We start from the raw sequence: 22,278 nt of genomic DNA, 5'->3' as shown, positions 1-22,278 counted from the left end.
GCCCAGTAAGTTGGTATCAGCTTTCAATTCATGTTGACTTACAAGCCTTCTGTAATAATAATAGCATGAATTCTCTGAGTAGTGTGAATGATGAAGTCAAAATCAACACTCGTTTCATTCTTTTTCTGCTTTGCCATGTTTTTACCATTTGACTATGGGAAATTCCTGTCGTATACCAAGCAGGAGATTAGTATAATGAAGTCTGTTTTCCCATCACATTGATCAACACGTGGCCAAACTATACCCATCCACCCCCATCTCACTTCAGATTTGAAATCAGATCCCAGGCATCACATCATTTCCTTGTACATATTTCAGTATGTGGCTCTATAAGTTAAGAACCTTTTTCTCTTTAAACATGACTATAATACTATTGAAAAAACAGAGCTGCTTTCTAGTTGCAGGTAGGAAGTAAGAAATGCTGGAGTCCAGCCAGGTTCTGATGCCTTTAAGTGGCTCTAGGTACTTGGACAAACCATTTAACTTTCCCCTGCCTGTGCTTTCTTGTCTTTAAAAAGAGAAGACTCAAGATGGTCTCTCAAATCCCATCTGTCCCTGAAATTCGTAATTTAAAAAATGAGGAGACCTCCAGTTTCTGGCCCAGCACGTAAGGGGCTTGCAAGTCATCACTCTGTGCTAACAAGTGAAAAGCCGAAGAAACTGAAAAATCAACAACTCTCCTTAGATCTGTCAGAGAAGTGGTGTCACAAGGCAAACCCTTGCCCCAGAATTGGAGAGACAGTGAGGCAAATACAGAGGATCACAGCTTACTGGAGCAGAGCTATCTGTGGAAACCAGCACAGGGGTAAGAAACCCTAAACTGTAATTGACAGATTGCTGGAGGTGCAGAGTGGACAAGGCTGAGAGTTCAGAACTCCGGGGAGACCCAGCCATAGTGACCCACCCCACAATTGTGTAGTTTTACGGTGAATCCCTCATGCTTCTGCCAGGGGGAGGGGAAAGGAGCCGTGGTGAAATACTCCAGAGCGTTCTGTTCTTCACAACAGAGGCTGTCCTCAAGAGAAACTATGTATCGGAGCCTAAACTCCTGGGGGTTTATCCGGAGCCTAATGGACCTGGGGAAGGGAAATACGCAACTCCAGCCCAGTCTAGTCGTGCTGTCCCACCTAAGTGGTGTGGGGTGGGGTGGGGGGGGGGGGTACTGAGAAGCCCTGAAGCTCACAGTTCAGAGGCAAAGGCTCACTAAAAGAAAGATCTGATCATAGCAGTACAGAATGCTGCCCCCTTTTCCTGCACCGTATCACTGCAGTACCAAAGGCCTATTTGAAGCAGTTCCCTTGACCCAGCACATCACATCCAGCTGTCAAGAAAAAATCACAAGGCATACTAGAAGACAAAAAACACAGGTCAAAGAGACAGGGCAGGTAACAGAACCAGACTCCAATATGGCAGGGATGTTGGAATTATCAGACGGGGAATTTAAAACAGATTGTGATTAAGATGCTAAGGGCTCCAATGGCTAGAATAGATCGGATGCAAGAACAGATGGGCATATGAGCAGAGAGATGGAAATTCTGGGAAAGAATCAAAAAGGAGTGCTAGAGATCAGAAACACTGTAACAGAAATGAGGAATGCTTTTAGTGTGCTTAATAGGAGACTAGACACGGCTGAGGAAAGAATCTCAGAGCTGGAGGATATGTCAGTAAAACTTCCGAAAAGGAAAAGCAAAGAGAACAAAGAATAAAAAACAGAAAAGAGGGGGCTTCCCTGGCGTTCCAGTAGTTAAGACTCTGTGCTTTTCCCCTGCAGGTGGTGCGGGTTTGATCCCTGGTCAGGGAAGTAAGATCCCGCAAGCCACTGGTGCGGCCAAAAAACCAAAACAAAGAAACAAAAAAACCAGAACAGAACATCCAAGAACTGTGGAACCACTACAGGAATATTCATAAATTCATGTAATGCAAATACCAATAAGGAGAAGAAAGAGAAAAAAGAACAGAAGAAGTATTTGAAGCAATAAAGACTGAGAATTTCCCCCAATTCGTGGCAGACACCAAACTACAGATCCAGGAAGTTGAGAGAACACCAGGCAGGATAAATGCCCCCCAGAACTGCATCTAGGCATGTCATATTCACACTGCACACCACGATTGTCATGGTATAACCTCTTACGCTAATGACTTCCAAGTATGTATATACATGTATTGTGTGTGTACGTCCGACTCCGTTCTCTCCCCAGAGCTCCACACCCACCTGTACCACTGCCTACTTGACATTTTCACTTGGATGCTTTACAAACATCTCAGATTTTACATGTTAAAGGGAGCAATTGATTTTACTCTCCAAACTGATTTGCAATTCTCTCCCCGCCCCATCTCTTCCCAACTTATAATGGCACACCATTCACCCAGTAACTCAAGCCAGAAATCAGTTTTTACCTGTCACTCGTCCCGCTGTGCTATTCACCCCTGGGTCCCGTCCATCGTACCTACAAAATACATCACCAGTTTGTCTCCTCTTCATAGCACCCTCTTCTCGTGCTTGCTTTCTTGCCCCGTCCAGTCTCTACAGAGGAGCCTAAGCAATCTTCATAAAATGCAGGTGGGATTTTATCTCTCCACGGACGTCCCATAATGCCTGAAATAAATCTGACTCTAAGCTCCTGACGGTGCCCTGAAGACCCTACATGACCTGGCCTTTCAGCCCTCATGCTGCCACTCTCCTCCTTGTTCCATTTGAGGACCGCTCTCAGGTCTTTCCCATCTTAGGGACCTTCCACATTCTGATTCCCTCCCACCTCTTGCTCAGCTCCTTCTCATCCTGTAGGTCTCGGCTTCAATATCCCTGTCATGTGAGGCTTTTCTTTACCACCACATAACTAAAATAGCTCCCTTTCCCCCTGTTTGTTACCTTTATAATAACTCTCGCTTGGTCTGCTTTTGTGATTTTTGCCTGCTGCCGTGCTAGAACATGAGTTCCATGAGGGCAGGGACTGTGTCTGTCTACCTTGCCGTTAATAGCTCCAGGGCTCCAAGAGAGTCTCATAGCCGGTACTCCAAACGTATTTGGTGGATGGAGGGCTGAAGGGAGGGAGGGAGTGAGGGAAGGAGGGAGGGAGGGTAGACATGAGGTGAGCAGTGAGGTTTGGAAAATATGGCTAAGTTTAGACAAATGGAGACCGTGGAAGAAAGAAATGGAGAAGGGGAAATATTCTAGACAGGAAGGCAGTATGTACAAATGTAGAATGAGTGTCGTGGTCATAACGGTTGACCCTGACATCCGTTCCACCCCAATAATTCGTCCAGGCCACTCACGGTCATCCTATTTCCCTTGTGTGGATTGGCCTGAGCAGTGAGACGTGAGGGGAAGTGGGCTGGGTGAAGTCTGGAGATGTTTTCCTCACGTCTACGGAGGAGGGCACAGGCAGTTACGCTCTCTCTCCCTGCTCGGAAGTGGTCCTGTCTAGATAAGAGGATTGGAACTCCTGGAACTGCCTTGCTACCAGCTGGAAGACAAAGCCATCACAAAGAAGGCAGGCAGCCAGGAGCCAGAGCCCTCATGTTCTGCACCCGTGGGTTTGCTTTCTTGGATTTACAATAGGTAACGCAGTGAATGCCCTCTTTGCTTATCTCGGTTTCACGTAGAGGGTCTGACGACCTCACTAAAACAGTGAGAATCTGCCTGGATGAAGGAGCGCATGCATGCAGGATAGTAGTCGGAATTCATTCTAGAAAAGCCAAGTTTGGAGAGTCAGGGCCCTTGAACGATAGACGGAAGTGGTCTCTGCAGTGCTGAAGAACAAAGCCTCCGGATGCAGACCGCCTGCGCTTAATCTGCTTGCACCACTTTCCGGCTGTGTGGCCCAGGGCAGGGCACTTACCCTTTCTCTGCCTTGCACCTTCTGTGTCCAGCGCTGTGTCAGTGATGCCCGCCTCGCAGGGTTGTCACGAGGATTGAGCGAGCTCATCCGTACAAACTAGGCCATGTTGAGCCTCGAATGTGTTGGCTATTACCCCTAGCGGTGGCGAAATGTACTTATTTTACAGTTAGTAGTTCACAAGCCTCTGTGTACATAAGAACCAACTGGGAAGTTTGTGAAACGCTGGATCCCATTGCCAGAGCATTTTACCGGGTCGGCATGGATTTGGCCAGTGCATCTTGGCAACCGTCAGGTCACCCCCAGACCTCACGTAGAGAAACTGCACAAAATCATACAGTCTGTGGAGGCTTTACAGCCGTGAGGTTAGGTCTGTTAGGAAATTAATCTCTTGGGCATCTTTACGGGGAATTGGAGGTTGGAGTTTCGAAATGAAAAGGTTTTGCGATGGCTGCTCGAGATATGACAGAGGTAGTTTTGTCAGGCTTTGGTATGAAAACCCACGTTGACATGTTGAGCCTATGTCACTCAGAGAATGATGGTGCCCCTGAAAGGACGAGAAAATGGCAGAAATGGGGAGGGGTATGTTTGCTGAGAATCGTTTTGTTTCATATGATGGAGGTCCACTCTCGGCCATGCCCAGGAGGCTGTTAAAAGATGCTGACCTGAACGTGTCTCTGGAGGGTGAGGCAGACCGGCAGCGGGTTGCCTCGGAGAACAGGTGCCACCAGCCAGTCTTCACGTCGCTCAGTTTACGGTTTCTGAGATACCAACATCGGGATTGCACCGCTTGAGATTCTGTATCACTGTGTAACTCTTTCTTATGTTTACTGAAGTTTATTTTTTTTTAATTTATTTTTTTTTATTTATGGCTGTGTTGGGTCTTCGTTTCTGTGCGAGGGCTTTCTCTAGTTGCGGTGCGCGGGCCTCTCACTGTCGCGGCCTCTCTCATTGCGGAGCACAGGCTCCAGACGCGCAGGCTCAGTAGTTGTGGCTCACGGGCCCAGTTGCTCCGCGGCATGTGGGATCTTCCCAGACCAGGGCTCGAACCCGTGTCCCCTGCATTGGCAGGCAGATTCTTAACCACTGCGCCACCAGGGAAGCCCATGTTTACTGAAGTTTTGATAACCTTTCCATAGTTTGCAATTCTTTTGTTTTTCCTCCTTTTATTTTTTGAAGATTCAGTTAACTAAAGACTTTGAATTTTGCTACCTGTGCGAAGAACCTCCTACACACCTCTCTACTGGATGCTTTATACACGTTATTTATAATCCTCACAACAGCTTTGCAAGGTAAGCACGCTTCTTTTGTAGGTGAGAAAAGTCAGGCTCAAAGAGGTTAAATTACTTGCCGCAAGTCATGGCTAAGTTAGAATTCAAACTGAGGTCTGTCCAGGAAGTCCTTGCTCTTGCAAGGTTTCCATTAATGTATTCAGTCGTGTACCTAACACAGAACGCTTAACTATGCTTATCCTTTTTTTGAAATCTGTGAAGGGACTTTTCATCAAGATGCTATCATTCTGCTGTTTTCGTGTTACGTAGAGCAGGTAGGTGTTATTGATGAGTAGTGAAGAACAAATAGATCCTGAGGTGACTTTTTTATCCTTTAAGGAAGCAAAGTTATCATGATTTGGGTATTTTAACTTTCACATCCATGTATCATGTTCTCACATGAGACGTTAAATCCATTTATTCCATCTTCGTAAACTATGTACTTTTTTTCCTCCGGATTATTGCTCCTATTTCTCCTTCCTCTGTCTCTGTCCTCACAAATAAATTACCATAAGAATAAACCGATTCTTCGTGTGAGGATAGGAAACCAAAATTTGGTTATTAAAACTAAAAAAAAGGGCTTCCCTGCTGGCGCAGTGGTTGAGAATCTGCCTGCCAATGCAGGGGACACGGGTTCGAGCCCTGGTCTGGGAAGATCCCACATGCCGCGGAGCAACTAGGCCTGTGAGCCACAATTACTGAGCCTGCGCGTCTGGAGCCTGTGCTCTGCAACAAGAGAGGTCGCGATAGTGAGAGGCCCGCGCACCGTGATGAAGAGTGGCCCCCGCTCGCCGCAACTAGAGAAAGCCCTCGCACAGAAACGAAGACCCAACACAGCCTAAAATAAATAAATAAATAAATATTTTTTAAAAAAATTGCCTTCATGTCTAAAAAGAAAAATCTAATTTCTTTGGGGATGGGAAGAAAAACCCCTGAATACTCTACAGTTTAAGAATCATCCAGAAAATGTCTAGCTGAATTCCAAATATTCAAAACATGTTTTAATATAGTAGCCAACTTTTTTTTGTATCATTATAGGAATTAAATATATTGTCTGAACACTGTGGGAAAGATGTTCAGTAGAGCCTTGTGAATTAATTGGAGAGTTTTACGTGCTAATAGAGCATTGATGTATTTCCAGGCACTTGTGAGGCATTGAAAAGCCAATTTGAGGACCGTGTCTACTCTCTTCACTGCATTAATAGAGTTAAATTTTCTTTAAAATTTTTTGAAAGAAAATAATCTGTAATGATACGACTTTTTTGTTACTCTTATCAGCAACAATGGCTCTGGGAACAAGGATAACGACAGTACCCTGCCTGGCTTTCCAGAAGCACTGTCACTGTCACTCACTGTCACTGTCGCCACTCTCGCTAAGCAGAGCAAAGAGCACACGTGTTGGCAGAGCCCGCAAGTACTGGCATGACGCTGATATGTATATGCGGCCCATGATGGCATGCTAATGTCAAGTCCTAGCTCTGAACCTGCGCAAGCACTCAAGGGTCAGCGCACACTCGGCTTCAGCGGGATGCTCGCATGAGTTTCACAGCAGCGCCGTCTCTTCCTTTTCTTTCTCCAACCCTTTCTCATCTCTTACTCTCAGTTTTTCACTTCCTCTGTATCTGAAGGGTAGGAAATGTGAGTATGTAGGGAACAGTGGGTCAGGGGAAAACAGGAGAAAGGAGAAAGAAATCTGCTTGTTTACAGTGTTCTTTTGGTTTGGGTTTTTGTTGGTTTTATTTGTTGTTGTTAAGTTATGGAATTCTGTTTAAACAGAATTTGATCCCAGACTCTAGAACACGTCAAAGCTGGGCTGCTCCGTTAGGGGTTGGCATACAAAGCTGAATTCTCATTCACAAACCCTCTCCTCCTCTGAGAAAAGGTAGGGGACAAAGGGGAGTCTTTTATATCAGTTACAAGAGCATGATTTGAAAATCACCTCTCTGCACCACAGGTTCATGCTTTTGGAAGTATATTGAGTCGAGTCCAGCGTGGAGGAAGATGGATTTTACTGTTTAAGAGGAAATCAACAAATTTTGTTTGTGAGCTCAATATGTGAGAGGTATTAGATAGGATAACTTGATAGATTTTAAAATGTGAATAATCAGGCTATTAGTCTATCTTTTTGTAATTTTCCTATTAAGATTGTCCCTTTTCTTAAACAAGGCATGTAGTCTCCAATTTATGTTACTCTTTGGAAATGGCTTGAATACAGTATAGTATGCTTACTACGGGTAGATTGTAACCATTAAACATTCTCTGATTTCTCTTGAGCTATTAATTTTTTTTTATAAATTTATTTGTTTATTTATTTTTGGCTATGTTGGGTCTTCGTTGCTGTGCGCGGGCTTCTCATTGCCGTGGCTTCTTTTGTTGTGGAGCACGGGCTCTAGGAGTGCAGGCTTCAGTAGTTGTGGCGCACGGGCTTAGTTGCTCCGCGGCATGTGGGATCTTCCCAGACCAGGGCTTGAACCCGTGTCCCTTGCATTGGCAGGCAAATTCTTAACCACTGTGCCACCAGGGAAACCCTGAGCTATTAATTTTATTATCCTTTTCTTAGCTAACGTATTACATTCAATAGAGCTATCTTATGAGTCGCATAAGGAGTTTATAGAGTTACCACCATTCCTGATGTATCTGTGGGTCGCCTCTTAAATACAAAATAGAGCTTTGCAGTGACAATAAAATAGTATAAACAGAGTTTTACTCTCTGAAAACCACTTTCTTTGCAATAACCACTGTATATAGAAAAACCTTCCTGTTCTCAGGTAGTATCCATTTATTTGAATTACTGAGCCCTGCAAACTGGAGGTTAAGGACCTGAGTTTGGTTTTTTTTTTATCATAAATGATGACATTACAGAAGTGCAGTTAAGTGATGCTTAGTGAAAATAAAGCCATAATATTTTAGGGATTAAAATTAATTCAAAATATTTTCGATAAGAATGTGGCCAAGTTGGCCCACATACTGTAGTGCAAGCTGATAAGTAATCAGAAGACTGTGATGTACAATTACTAATAAGCTCTTGCAAACAGTTCATGTAAAACCACCTTTAAATCGAATACCTTAACTGAAAAGCACGTAGGTAAACCCTACTAATCTCGATCACATGGTGTAATATACAACTTTCAGTCCAGAAGATTTGGATAAATGTTCTGCAGCTATACCCAGAAATCAGCTTTTCAGTAATTTCTGTAAAATATTCTCGATGTTTTATCAAATACATTTATTATATCACAAGCAGTTTCAAATTCCAAAATGGTATATATCGAGAAAAAAAAGCAGGAGTCTTTGCCTTTCTTAACTCTGATTACCCTAATTTAGGATAAATAGTACCTCCTTAATTAATTAATGCTTTAAGATCGTGGACTGAAAGATGCCGTAAAGTGCAAATTACTGTTTATTTGAATGAACACTCTTCATATTTAATAATTAAAAGGCAGAATAAAAGGAAAAGCCAAACATCATAACAAATAGTACCAGCATTTAAACACAAATTTCCAAAAATGATTATCACATTAGACTTGAAACAGACTTTTTTACATCTGGTGAGAGGACTTTAAATTTTTAAGTATTTGGAAGGCTTTTTATTACACAACTGCACATCTTGGTGTACCCATTATACTGTTTTGTGGGTAAATTGCTGCTGTAAATCTCTACACAACTCTGTTATGTTCTCCTTTTCTCTTTATTTCCTTTTCCCAGCAAACGTAGTATTTGAGAATAACGCTTCCTATTATTCCATCCAATTTAATAGTAGTTTTCTCATTTTTGAATGTTTCATATTCAATGAAAGATGACTTAAATACTTTAAAAAGTTCTCCCCACCCCGGCCCTCCCTATGGAGATATGTTTACTTCTGGACTCACTTCGAGGTAACAATAATATACAGACTTCTGCTACTTTTTTCTCACAGTTCTGAATGAAATTGATAAACCTTCTTCTGTGGTCCTATAAGAATAGACATTGTTTGCTTTCATGGTAAGATTCTGGATTATGCTGCAAGTGAAAATACTAAACACAGTATTTTCAGCTTTTGATGCCTTGAACAGATATTCTGTTCACGTATGTGATAAGATGTTAATGGAAGCAAAAAATAAAATTTTCTGGTAGAAGACTTGTACCCACGTGTTTATTCCTTCCACAAATAATTACTGAGTGTCACTTTCTGTATGGCAGGCACACTATGCCAGGTACCTGGGATACTGCAGCGTACCAAAGAAAATCTTGTTCTCACGACTGTATATCTTCCACCAACTGTATTATTGATTTACCCCCCTGTGAAGAACTAGACTAGTTTCATGACAGTAAACAAAAACATCCTGAGTTTATACCTTAAAAAAAGGAAAACACTGTGAATGTCAGCTGATTAAATCCTATCCTATGTGAAGTTGGCGTCCTCTTTGATGTGCGGTTTTAGATAAATGGTGATAAGAGTGCTTGACGTGTTTTAATGAAATTTGATGCGGATGAATGTTCTGGATTAATCTCAACAGTAAATATATATGATTTGGAGCATTTTTTTGCACTATAAATTGGTTTAAAATTTTTTAAAAAACAGATTGATGCAGACTTATATAGGCTGATGACATCTTATTGGCTATAATTAACCAGAATATGTGATATCTGTATGTTGAACATACCATGCAATATTAAGGACTCAAGAAAATGACTTCTCTTTATGGCTTTTTTAAAAAGAATTTTTTTAGCACTGAACTAACTTATATGTTTTTTTAATACTCAACCCAAGTGGGAAGGTAGACTTAACATAATGAGAGTGAATGAAAAATCTGACCCATCAGTGGTCTTCTTTTGTAAATTTATAACCCTTAAGAAAAGTTGATGGGGAATTCCCTGGTGGTCCAGTGGTTAGGATCCGGTGCTTTCACTGCCATGGCCTGGGTTCAATCCCCGGTCGGGGAACTGAGATCCTGCAAGCCGCACAGTGTGGCCAAGATAAATACATTTTTTTACAAAAAAGAAAACTTAATTATGGAAACACATCATGTCTTGCTTTTTTCCAAGGTGTAAAATATGGGAATACATATAGACCAGCAATGGTAAATTTTTTAAGCTACCTTGTTTGTAAGGATGAAAGAGAGATTTCCTTTCTTTTCTCATTTGCATTTGAGATAAATCCTCAACGTTATATATACTTATTTATAATACGTGAAAACCGTTTCCTTTGAACATATAAACATAAAGATTTCCAATAATCTGCAGCTAATGTGCATCGGCTGAAGCTAGTAGATTGGACGGAATACTGCTGCAGTTTGGGTAAAAGTTAATGTTTTTGAGACCAGCTAATACACTTAGTATACACTGTAGTGCTATAGTGGAGGAGCAGTGGGTGTCCTGCTTATTTTTATTGCAAGCTCTGTCACTGCAGTTTACTCACAACATGCTAACAGTAATCTACTGTAAGCCCTGCTGAAATATATATTGAATGTGGTAGCCAAGGAGCTGTATTTAAAAGGTACATTTAAAAAATATCTCAAAATGGCATTCAGTTGCTTACTGAGTAACATAACATAACCTGGATTATGGTTATCTCAAACTTTATAATAGTAAGTAATGTTTCACTGTTCAACTAGAATTCTGAAGAGAATAAAGTTTGTATCCCCCAAAGGAGACAATTACGTATCAGTTCTACTACACTAGCCAAAATCTAAAGTCACAAACTTCTTAGTACAAAAAAGACACCTCAAAATGATCACCCACTGTGTGTCCAAAAGGATCTTCACTATTTTGTAAAAGTCTCTCACCCCCCTCTTTTTATAGCTCTAAAATTTCATTTTAATATGAGTATATATGATATATATTTTCTAATTCTCCTTCTTTCCAAATGCATAAATACACAAACTTGTATAAATTATGTAATTACATAACAATTGAAAGACAGGAAACACGGATGCATTGGGGTGTGTGTTTAAACAAGTCAAGATGTGATAGACAAGAAAAAATCTGAAGAGAAGGAAATTCCACCAGAGTGAAGCTTTATTAGCTCCATTTTCCCCCGTTTCATATCTGGAACAACCAGATTTTTCATTTGTTTAAAAATAAAGCATTTGCACACACAATGGTAGCTTATCACGAAGTCTTGTACCACTATAAATTGCTACATTATTTGCATATCAAGATTCACGCCAAGTACGGTTGAATCCACTGTTTAGTATCTTGAAAGCAGTCTTGGTTTCATGTCTACTTTATTATTTGCCCAAAACTCTTGTAAATTCTCCTTGTCGTCCTTTTGGTGGTAGCTGGAATTGAAACGGTATTTTTTTCCTAACAAGCCAGATTGTGTTTTAACCAAATCTGGCCAATCTGTCATGTATATCCGCACCTGTGGTTTCCAGCTCAGCTAGTATTAATTGTAACTTTTGATTGGCTCGAAGTCAGTTGTGGTGCTGCAGAGGAGGTGACAGGGTGGGGTGGACTCAGACCTAACCACGAGTCTGGCACTGACCGCTGGACACAGCACTCCCAGCAGTGCCCAAGGTGAACATCATTAATCCTCTTCCACAGAAGGAAAAGCTTGGAGGTGAAAGTTAAGTGACTTGGCCTGAGGCCCGAGTCACACTCCAGTAAGTGGCTGGGTTTCTTATTTGTTTGTTTGTTTGTTATTGAAGTACAGTTGATTTACAATGTTGTGTTCGTTTCAGGTGTACAGCAAAGTGGTTCAGTTATACAGTCAGGGACTCTGGAGCCACTTAGCAGCAGTGTGACCTTGACCAAGTTACTGAACTTCTCTGGGCCTCAGTTTCCTTGTCTGTAAAACTGGGATGGTGTGTAATAGCACCCCATCCTGAGTGGGTGCGTATAACAGTGCCTGGTATATAGGAGACAGTATAATAAATTATTCTTATTGCAAATTAGATGGTTAAGGCTGTCTACGGGGGAGATGCCGTATACACACCTAGAAGGGGCTCAATAAATGTTGCATTTACCAAATGTTGCATTCCTGAAGGACCTGCCTTTTCTTTTTTTTTTAATTGAAGCACAGTTGATTTACAGTGTTACAGGTATACAGCAAAGTGATTGTTTTATATATGTATATACGCATATATATGTATATATATTCTTTTTCAGCTTCTTTTCTATTATAGGTTATTACAAGATACTGAATATAGTTCCCTGTGCTATACAGTAGGACCTTGTTGTTTATCTATTAATCCCAAACTCCTAATTTATCCCTCCCCCGCTTCCCCCTTTGGTAACCATAAGTTTGTTTTCTGTGTCAGTAAGTGGCTGTTGTGATCGCCTCTTCATCTCTTTCATGAGAAAAGGATTCCTGCCATAGGGCTGTGGGCAAGACTGAACACACGACGCCCGACCCTTGAAAGCTGAGCTCGATGCTGCAGGGAGAGAGGCACTGCAGGCCAGCAGGGTCAGAGGGGAGCTGCACATGGCTATAGAGCTAGCAGCCAGAGGCTGCCGGGGGCAGGCTTTGTGGTACAAAGCGGGTGGGGCATCCCCTGGTCCCCACAGAAGGCTGTGATGGGCTCGTTCAAATGGTTCTGCAGGCGGGCAGGGGACTGAGCCCTTTGATAAGGAGGGATGGGGGGCCGTGTGCACAGGGCAGGCTGGGATGGCAGCCCACGGTTAGGTATTCATCTGATTTTACCAGATGTCAAGACATCATATGACATTGAACCTTGACTTTAGGTCTTCACATCACAGTGGCTAAACCAGGATTCTAATGTGGACTTTTCTGATTCCATGCCCACGTTTATTCCACCGTTGCGTGGCACTTCTTCCCCTTGCTAGGACCACATGTCAACATTTTATTAGTAACTAAGTACTTTCCTTTCTCTGGGCATTTCTTAGTCTTGCTTATGAATTTATATACTGTAGTGTCTAGTGTATTCTCACAAAATACTGGAGCACTCCCAAATTTGGGAAAGAATTTGAGAACTTGTTTTTCCTTTTAAAGGAAATTGGAGTGTAAGTCCCAATTGTACCTTTTTTTAAAATTTTTATTGGAGTATAGTTCATTTACCATGTTGTTAGTTTCTGCTGTGTAGCAAAGTGAATCAGCTATACATATACATCTATCCACTCTTTTTTTAGATTATTTTCCCATATAGGCCATTACAGAGTATTGAGTAGAGTTCCCTGTGTTGTGCAGTAGGTCCTTGTTGATTATCTATTTTATATATAGTAGTGTGTGTGTATGTCAATCCCAGTCTCCTAATTTATCCCTCCCCCCATCCCCTGGTAACCATAAGTTTGTTTTCTACATCTGTGACTCTACTTCTGTTTTGTAAATAAGTTCATTTGTACCTTTATTTTAGATTCTACATATAAGTGATACCATATAATATTTGTCTTTCTCTGTCTGACTGACTTCACTTAGTATGATAATCTCTAGTTGCATCCATGTTGCTGCAAATGGCATTATTTCATTCTATTTATGGCTGAGTAATATTCCATTGTATATATATGTACCATTTATCCTAATTGTATCTTGATTTAGAGTTTTCTTCTTCCCAGAGAAAACTTTTTTCCTTTCAAGAATTCTACCTTCCCTTCTCAAAACAAAATCTTGTTTCCTCATATTCCATCGCTGTTATTAGAACTTTTTTACTTTCCCTTCACAGCCGTGCAGCTGGCATTCGCCAGGTCCGGAATGCCCTCTTTCTCCAATTGCATCTCCTACATTAGACCTTTTCAGCTACTCCTGCTCACGGTGACACCCACCCCATCTTACACTGTGGGCTAAATGCTGCAAGAAATTCTTAAAAACGTAAGAGATGGTTTCTGCCATTGAGACTCTTAGTGTGGAGAACAAGAAATAAGGATTGCACAATGTAGAGGCAAATCAGTACACATCGAACTCCGCACTCAGGCCCCCAAGACCGCCCATGAGCTGGGCTCTGCCTGACAGGGCAGCCCCCTCCTCTGCTGTGTTTCCTCCCCTTTCACCTGGCTCTGGCCACATTGGCCGTCTTTCTGCTTCTCACCGTTCTGCTTCTCCATGTTGTTACTCGGCCTGGAGTACTCTTCCTTCCACGTCTAGCTCTTTCTCTTCTTTCGGGCCCTTTCCAGGCATCATCTATAAAGACACATCCCTTGACCGTGCTACCCAAAGCTGACCCCGCTGACTGTTCCATGCCCAGCGGTTCCCAGGTCAACCTCTTACTACCTGTGAGATTTTTTCCCCAAGATAATTTCATTTCTCTGTGCCACAGTCTGCTTATCTGTAAAATGGCAACATGTTAATAGGTTAGGTTGTTGTGAAAGTTGAGTGCATCGGTGCATGTAAAGTGCTGATTGTGAGTCCCTGGTGTAGAGTGAGCGCTCAGTAAACACAGTCGGTTTCTAATCGTCATCATCATTAAGGGTAAAGAAGTACCGTGACCCATTAATGCTACAGAAAGGGGAGAAGTCCGTGAGGCCCTGAGTCACCACAAGAACCTTCCTTGCGAGGGCAGACTTGAGTGTTATTGTGTCTCTATGGAGTCTTGATTGTTGCCCACAGACAGGCTCCCCATCCTCCCCCTTTGGATTTCCATGGCTCTTTTGGTCCTTCTCCCACGATACTGACCTTGATCTTCCTTGTATCATCACTGAGTGTATGTCCTCATAGAAGGGCTGGTCCTGCATCTCTGCGTCCTAGCACCCTTGTGCTCTACACACTGGGCAGGTGACCACTTACTTGATCAGTATAAGAAACACTCAGAGAGAGGCGTGGACTTATAAATACTACCAAATGTAAAGTAGATAGCTAGTGGGAAGCAGCCGTATAGCATAGGGAGATCAGCTCAGTGCTTTGTGACCACCGAGAGGGGTGGGATAGGGAGGGTGGGAGGGAGACGCAAGAGGGAGGAGATATGGGGATGTATGTATACGTATAGCTGATTCACTTTGTTATACAGCAGAAACTAACACACCATTGTAAAGCAGTTATACTCCAATAAAGATGTTAAAAAAAAGAGAGAGAGAAATGTTGTGAAATCAACAAGTTTAAGAACCCTCAGTGTGGGCACGTGGATGCGGGATGAGCCCAGTGACTCCGAAGATCACTTACTGGAAATGGTCCAGCTGGTGCTGTGGGGAGCATATTGTTCATGGGGTCTTAAGCTGGTTGTAGAGTCTGTTTAATTCAACAGACATTTGAAGAGCATCATTTCATGCCGGCCTCTGAGCTAATAAGACTGTGGGACCACAAACAGAACCGATATAGGTTCCCTTAAAGCATTTAAAATGGATTCAGACGGGACTTGAGTGGAGAGAAGCAAGGAAAGGTGTGCCAGGCATGCTTTAGAAAGAGCACAGGTAGAGGCATAGAGTGGGCAAGGTCCAGGATTTCAGGTTGTCCAGAAGAAAGATTTCCTCATTCTAGAGCAAGAGGAAGTAAGATTGCAGCGAGGGACCCCAGATTATGGAGGGTTTAGGGTACCAGAACTAGAACGTGGGCTTTCTTATATAGACATTTAGGAGCCTGTGTAAGGTGTGAACAAAAGATTGGCAGAAGTAGTACTCAAAATTAGAGCATACATTTGTCTCTTCTCTGGTATCACGAATTCCTTGTTTGAAAAGGTTTGAATTAAAAAGGACAGATCTCAACTTTATGAGTCAGGCACTTTAAGTAATTGTACAGTTTTGGATACTAAGTAAATTTTACAGCATAGTGACAGGTGTCGGGAAGCCATTCAGCTCTTAGTCGTGTACTCTTTACTTGAGTAATGTTTAAAGTATTAAAATTGTCCTTTTCACTGTAGTTCATGTATCATGAGCTTGATATATTCTTGAAATACTTAAGAAACTAGTTATTGTGGAAGTGGCCTATCCCACGTGTAAATGGAAAAGAGAAACTTTACATCGTTCATAAACTGAAATATTTGGTTTCAGTTGTACTCAGATTGAAACCATCGAAGAATCAGAATGAATGTAGTTTTATGATTGTCAGATTTACCACCAGAGCCCCAGATTTTCTCAATACCACATCTCAGTATTCTCGTAAGGTTTGTAACTTCTTTGCACCCATGTTTGAACACTCACCACACCACACAGTTAACTCTTCTTGCCTTCATTTTAATGAAAACATGAATATTATTAGGTTTGTCCCCAAGTAATTGAATGTCAAATTATTTTCATCAACAAGGAAATTTGGTAAGAGTACAAAGTTTGGGGAGAGAACTCAGTAACACTTATAAACAGGTTGATCAAAAGGAGTATTTTCTATTTCTTGACAGTGAGTTTGTGATGTTTTGCTTTTTATGCGTGATTTTTAAACAACCCGTTGTTTTTATAGGCTACTTCTGTGGCTAAGAAACTCTCTTCCCTAATGTACATTCCAGAAGGAAGCCATGTGACTGAATTCCTTCCTAATTGGTTATCACATATTGTGACTTGCCAGATGCAGGAATCCGGGGACTAAAGGGATACAGAATGTCTCATAACAACTGTGCCAGGAGATACTGCCAAACTCAGGGGCACCCCTCCCCAGGGTCTGAACCCTGGAATTATGTTAGGGATTCATCAATGTTCGGAAAATGAAATGAGAATTTTAAGTGAGCCCTCGTGCTGGCCAGCTGCCCAAAGCCTCTAACACCCCGGAAATTATGAGAGGGAACCTTGGGGATCTGGAAGGAATGCTACACCCTCTTACAATGAATATTCTCCAGGCTGTTCTCTTAGCAGCTGTCTTCACCCCTCCCCTCAAGCAGCTTGCAATCCCCGTCCCATGACGCCAGCTTTTGAAAATGGAAAGATAGACCTTTATTTTTAACATGTTTAGTAGATTAACATCTTCAGCCAAAATGCCTTGTATATCCCAGCCCCATCCCACAAGCCAGATGTACGACTCCAGTACCATGGCTCTCTCAGTGACCTACCCGATCGCAGCGTCGGTGGCCTTCAAGCCTGCCTGGTCTCAGCAGTGTACCCAGAAGAGCCACTCACGGAGCCAGAAAAGCTCTATTTATTAATCCTAGACGTTCTTATCTTTTTTAATAAACACCTGATAAGATGTAAAATAATGACCCGCATGACCTCCATATTAACATTTGTACCTCAGAGTCTAAACAGACCAAAGGGTTCATACTGTGTGAACAGAAATAGTTTAGCATCAAAAGGAGAAAACTGTATTTCTTGATAGAAAGGAAGTGGTCACAGATCATGCCAGTCAAACAAATCTGTCAGGGCTTTGAAATATAGAGCTGTTAGGTGAGATACTGAGGTAAAGGGTAAAAATAAGATCAGACTAAAGGTTGCAGTCTAGTTAAGTTGACTTCTGTTAGACTGGTAAATTTCACTTTTAGGAGAATAGTTTTCAGATATTAAATAACTATAAAGAGTTGAGTTATTGTTTGACTTGGATTTGGGGGGGGAAAGGCATTTCCTACCATTTTGTCCCCTCCAATTCCTTTCCTGCTCTCCCTGGAACTGGTCCTTATTGACCCCTGCAGGGGTACAGCTGGGTATCTAAGTCCTGAGATTTTTTAAAAATGGTACAAATGATCTTTTTTACAGAACAGAAGCAGACTCACAGACATAGAAAACAAATTTATGGCTACCAAAGGGGGGAGGTGGAGGGGGGTTAAATTGGGAGATTGGGATTAACATACACACACCACTATATATAAAATAGATAACTAATAAGGACCTACTGTATAGCACAGGGAACTCAACTCAATACTCTATAATAACCTATATAGGAAAAGAATCTGAAAAAGAGTGGATACATGTATATGTATAACTGAATCACTTTGCTGTACACCTGAAACTAACTCAACATTGTAAATCAACTCTACTCCAATAAAAATTTTAAAAAACGTCCTGAGACTTGTTTATGGTTAGACAGGCCGATAGTCTGCTGAACCAAGCACAGGAAATTTGAAACACCTAGAGGCTTTTTTTCAAAACCCTTTGCTGCTCACATTTTAGTTAGAATTCTAAAGAGAGAGTGGATTGTTTGGAGACTGAAGTCTAGTGTTAAAATGCTGGGGTTTTTAGGCCAGCTCTTAAACCTCTGAAGTCACCTGACCTGGCGGGGTGTGTCAGTTGGGTATTCTGAAGCATCAGATGAAAACAAAATCCACCCTGGTGTTGGCAGGCAGCCGTTGCGCCTGTCAGTGAATTAGAGTTGCTGGAATACCATCCATCCACTTAAGCCTGAATCAGAAAACTGGGGACGGAGAGCTTAATGTGGAGGATATGTCACCATCTCTCAGGAGGCAGGCAAAGGGCTGTGTTATCGCAGAGAAGCCCACTGAGCTGGTTCTCATGTTCACATGCCCAGAGTAGCCCCCAACACTGCAGATCGGGGACACCGATTCTGCCTTATTTTTAAGTTAGAGTGTGTTCGAGATGGCTTTGTGCCATGGTTTTTGAAGGACAGCTGTTTAACTGTACAGCACTTGAGGCAATATGATGACCTAAAGATTTTAAATATGTTTTTTAATTACCAAAAGCAGTGACAGCGAATAAAACTCTCCACTTGGGTCCTTTGAAACACTTGTGTGTATTTACCACTGCTGTGACACTCGTCTTCAAGAACATTTCATATTTATTTCAATTGAAGTTCCCCAGTGTTCATATTGTTAGTTACAGTTTAGATTTTAGTTCCTTGCCTTTTATGTTGTTAACTATAACTTTAGATTTAAATGTGGTCTGTGTAATACATGCTGTGAAAATAAAACCTGTCTGGAGAAAGACAAATATCATATGATATCACTCATACGTGGAATCTAATTTTTAAAAAATGATACAAATGAGCTTATGTACAAAACAGAAACAGACTCACAGATATTGAAATTATAGTGAAAATCAGGCAGAGCTGATTGCAATACATTAAATTAAATAAATAGAAGTTTTAATGAGCTAAAGAAGAGTACTACAACATTTCTAAATTTTAAAAAATTAAATTCTGTGACTGATATGTATATAGAATTAATTTTAAACATTTTAATGACTATGTGGCTTCTTGTAACAGAAGTTGACGTTATTGCATACCTGTAGGCTTTGTGATAAATTCTGAGTATTAAGGAAGATTTGTTTTCTGATCCTCCGTGTTCATAAAGACATATAAAACATTTTTATGAACTGCCATGTCCTCCTGTGTGTAAGGAAGAAAATTTTGCTGTGAAATATAGTTTTAAGTCTCCCAAATTGCCTTATTCAGGAAGTTGAGCTTTCTGTGTTTCTTCTATAGTGTCTCCTTACAAAAGTTTGTGTGTTACAAGCCTTTTTTCTTTTATTTTTGGATATCTAAGCTTTTTATCAAAAAAAAAAAAAGAGAGAAAACTTTAAAAGACAGAATTTTGTAAATTGATAACCACCAGATCGTCCTCTTCTCAGCCTGGATCCCCACCAGATTGCCCTCCAGAGAGGCAGAGAAGGAGGTCTGCTTCCTGGCTTCTGATTCCTCCACTCTTACACAGTTTGCCTGGAGTCCTTCCGCCCCGGGAGGAATGTGGTTTGACAAAACTTCCTCCACACACTTTTATTTGCATATTATTTCATTTCCTTTTGTAATACATCAAATCAAGTAGCTACAACAGTCAGTATCTAACATAATTAAAAAGCAACATTGTGGTCATCCATGTACAATGCTTGGTGTCAGTCTATTTATCTCTTATAAAAATAAAATACAGTGTGTGTGTGTGGAAAAAAAAAAAAAAAAGCAACAGCTCCTTAGATATAGATTTTTTTTCTTTCTTTTTTTTTTTTGGCCATGGGGCTTGTGGGATCTTAGTTCCCCAACCAGGGATCGAACACGGACCCTCGGCAGTGAAAGCACAGAGTCCTAACCACTGACCCCCAGGGAATTCCCAGATAATAGATTTTCTCCATGCCCTAGTACCCTCCCTCGCGGTAATATCAGAACTTGCCAGTTTTTCGCCCACCTCTCTGGCCAGTGCCCATCTTCTGTTCTAGCCGTTATCCTTACGGCCATTGATGGGCCACGTGTTAGGCCCTCTTTTCTTCTCACTCTGTCTCCCTCTCTGAGTGATCTCAGCTCTGCCTGTGGCTTCACTTACCACGTCTGAGCACCAGAGGAATGAATGACCTAGCGGATAGATGATAAAGACACCACTCCTACGCGGTTCATCTTAGCTTAGGTTCCCCAGAAAAAGAGCCTGAAGCAGCAAGCTGTGTGCCGTTCCTTCATCGGGGGATAGCATCCCAGGAGGGAGAGGGACCAGGAGAGTGTAGTTTGGTGGGAGGGAGAGCGCATACGTGTGTAAGCTACTGGGACTGCCCAATCCTATAAGATCACAGGCCGAGACATCCTCTGAACTGCGTCCTAAGATTATGCATTGTGAGAGGAGAAGGGAAGAAGAATTTTTCCCCTGCTGTCTGTCCCTCACTGGTCAAAGGCTTCCCTCCAATGTATTACCTCCTCCACACCCCCAGGTAGTTAATGGGTGGTGTGAAAGTGTGGATCCAAAGCCATGTCCACTCAGAAGCCATGGAGTGAGAGGCAAGAACTGCCCCCAGGCATGAGCAGGCGCTGTCAGACTATACCCAGGGACACTAGTACTGATGGAGCAGCTGAAACAAGACAGGAGAGGGTGCGAGAGCCTCAAGTGGTACATCCAGGGCTCCAGGATCATCTGCCCCTTTAACCGCTCAGACCCACCCATGCCAGACACCGTCGCTTCCGTACTACGACATGGGGCCTCTGCTTTTGCGAGAGTGAGATGCCCTCACTTCCTCCCAGAGACCAGAGATCCAAGTGCAGGCCGTACCTGAGTCCCCTTCGAGGGGAAGCCCTGCTGTAATCACATGCAAGAGCCTGGAGGCAAGAGGAGAAACAAACTACAGTTTCCACTGCTGCAGCTCACCTGGAGACTCACTCAGCATCACGATCTATCACCCGGTCCAGATTTCCTGCACCGGTACCAAATTGGCCTGATTTGAATTGCTGGCCTGCTGAGATGACCCAGGCCTTCTTCCCTCAATTGTCTGAGCCCTTGGTTGTCTTCTTGCTCTTGAGCCATAAGTGCTGAAATTTCCCATTTATGGTTACCACTGGCCGTGGAAGCACCTAGACATACCCTGAGGAATCCCTCGAGTTCTGGACACATCCTCTCCTCCCTCACTGTGTAGCCATAGTCTTTGCTGCTCGTGATATCAGGATGGAACGTCCCCGGCAGTCACCTGACTCCCTGTTTTCTGCTGGTGTATTGACACGAGGAGTCCAGAATGACCAGGAGATGGTCAGAGCTTCAAATTTGTTGGAACTTTTATGTGTCCCCTAGAGGAAACAATCATCCCCCACTCCTGCCTAGGAATCAGGACTTCTAACTTGGCAAATACGAGAGTTGCGTGGATGGGAAACACAAATTTTGCAAGTGGGTCCCTGGGATTGATGATGACAAAGGCCAATCCTGTTTTCATCCTTTGGTTCCCAGACCTGAGTATTGTAGCTCTCGGTAATGCAGACCAGATATTGAAGCCATTGCTTCAATACCTATACCACGTCCTGGAGGGCAGGGCTCCAACTCTGCAGGAAGTTATCCTAAGATGCCTCTTGGGTTACTTTTTAGTAGACCACTCTCCCTGCCTGTTGGGCCAGCTTTGAGGATGAGTCATTGTCAGATCGGTGGATTCTAAGGTTACGGACCCATTGTCACATTTCCTTTGTTATAAAATGGGTGCCTTGGCCTAAGGTGGTGTTCTGTGGAATATCCTATCAAGAAATCAATTATTTTATAAGCCCAGGGACGGTGGTGGCAGCAAAGTATTGGGAGCTGGAAGCCAAACACGGTGGTAAAGACAGATCGTTGGCCCTTCCCACGGAACTAATCTTACACCAAGTCAGTGATGGGTCTTCTGGAGTAATGATGCCGTATCCAGGGCTTGGTATCAGTGTCTGTGGCTGGCAGGAGAGACATGCAGCAGTTGCAGTAGCTTTTCCGGCACTGGTGAGAGGGAGAGCCTCTACCATTCTCTTCACAGGCCCGTGGTACCAACTCTTTTCTGGCCTGAGCGGGAGGCTGGCTGACGGCCCTGGAGTGACTCGTCCTGTCCACCTTTTGTTGACGTTTGACAGCACACGTGTTGACATCTTGGGGGCTGCTTCCTGGTGGGCATTAGCCTGAAGCACAGAAAGCACCTGACCTGTGCCGCGTGCATCCGTCCTTCCCAGACCTCCTCAGCACGTCATCCGTCCCTGTTGTTCCCTAGGCCCCTGACCAGCTGTCCGTTCGCTGCTGCCC

The 22,278-nt window shown here is 42.7% G+C and overlaps 1 protein-coding gene across 2 annotated transcripts in view; it reads left to right on the top strand.

Moving 5' to 3' along the window:
• The window catches only part of LOC118894388 (ubiquitin-conjugating enzyme E2 E2), a 363,674-nt gene that overhangs the window by 191,087 nt on the left and 150,309 nt on the right, over positions 1 to 22,278 (top strand). The gene's annotated exons all lie outside the window — the stretch shown is intronic.

This window comes from Balaenoptera musculus, chromosome 4 (genome assembly GCF_009873245.2).
Source record: "Balaenoptera musculus isolate JJ_BM4_2016_0621 chromosome 4, mBalMus1.pri.v3, whole genome shotgun sequence".
Lineage (NCBI taxonomy): Eukaryota > Metazoa > Chordata > Mammalia > Artiodactyla > Balaenopteridae > Balaenoptera > Balaenoptera musculus.
Note: the sequence above shows the minus strand (reverse complement) of the source record. Positions and strands in the feature narration are given on the sequence as shown.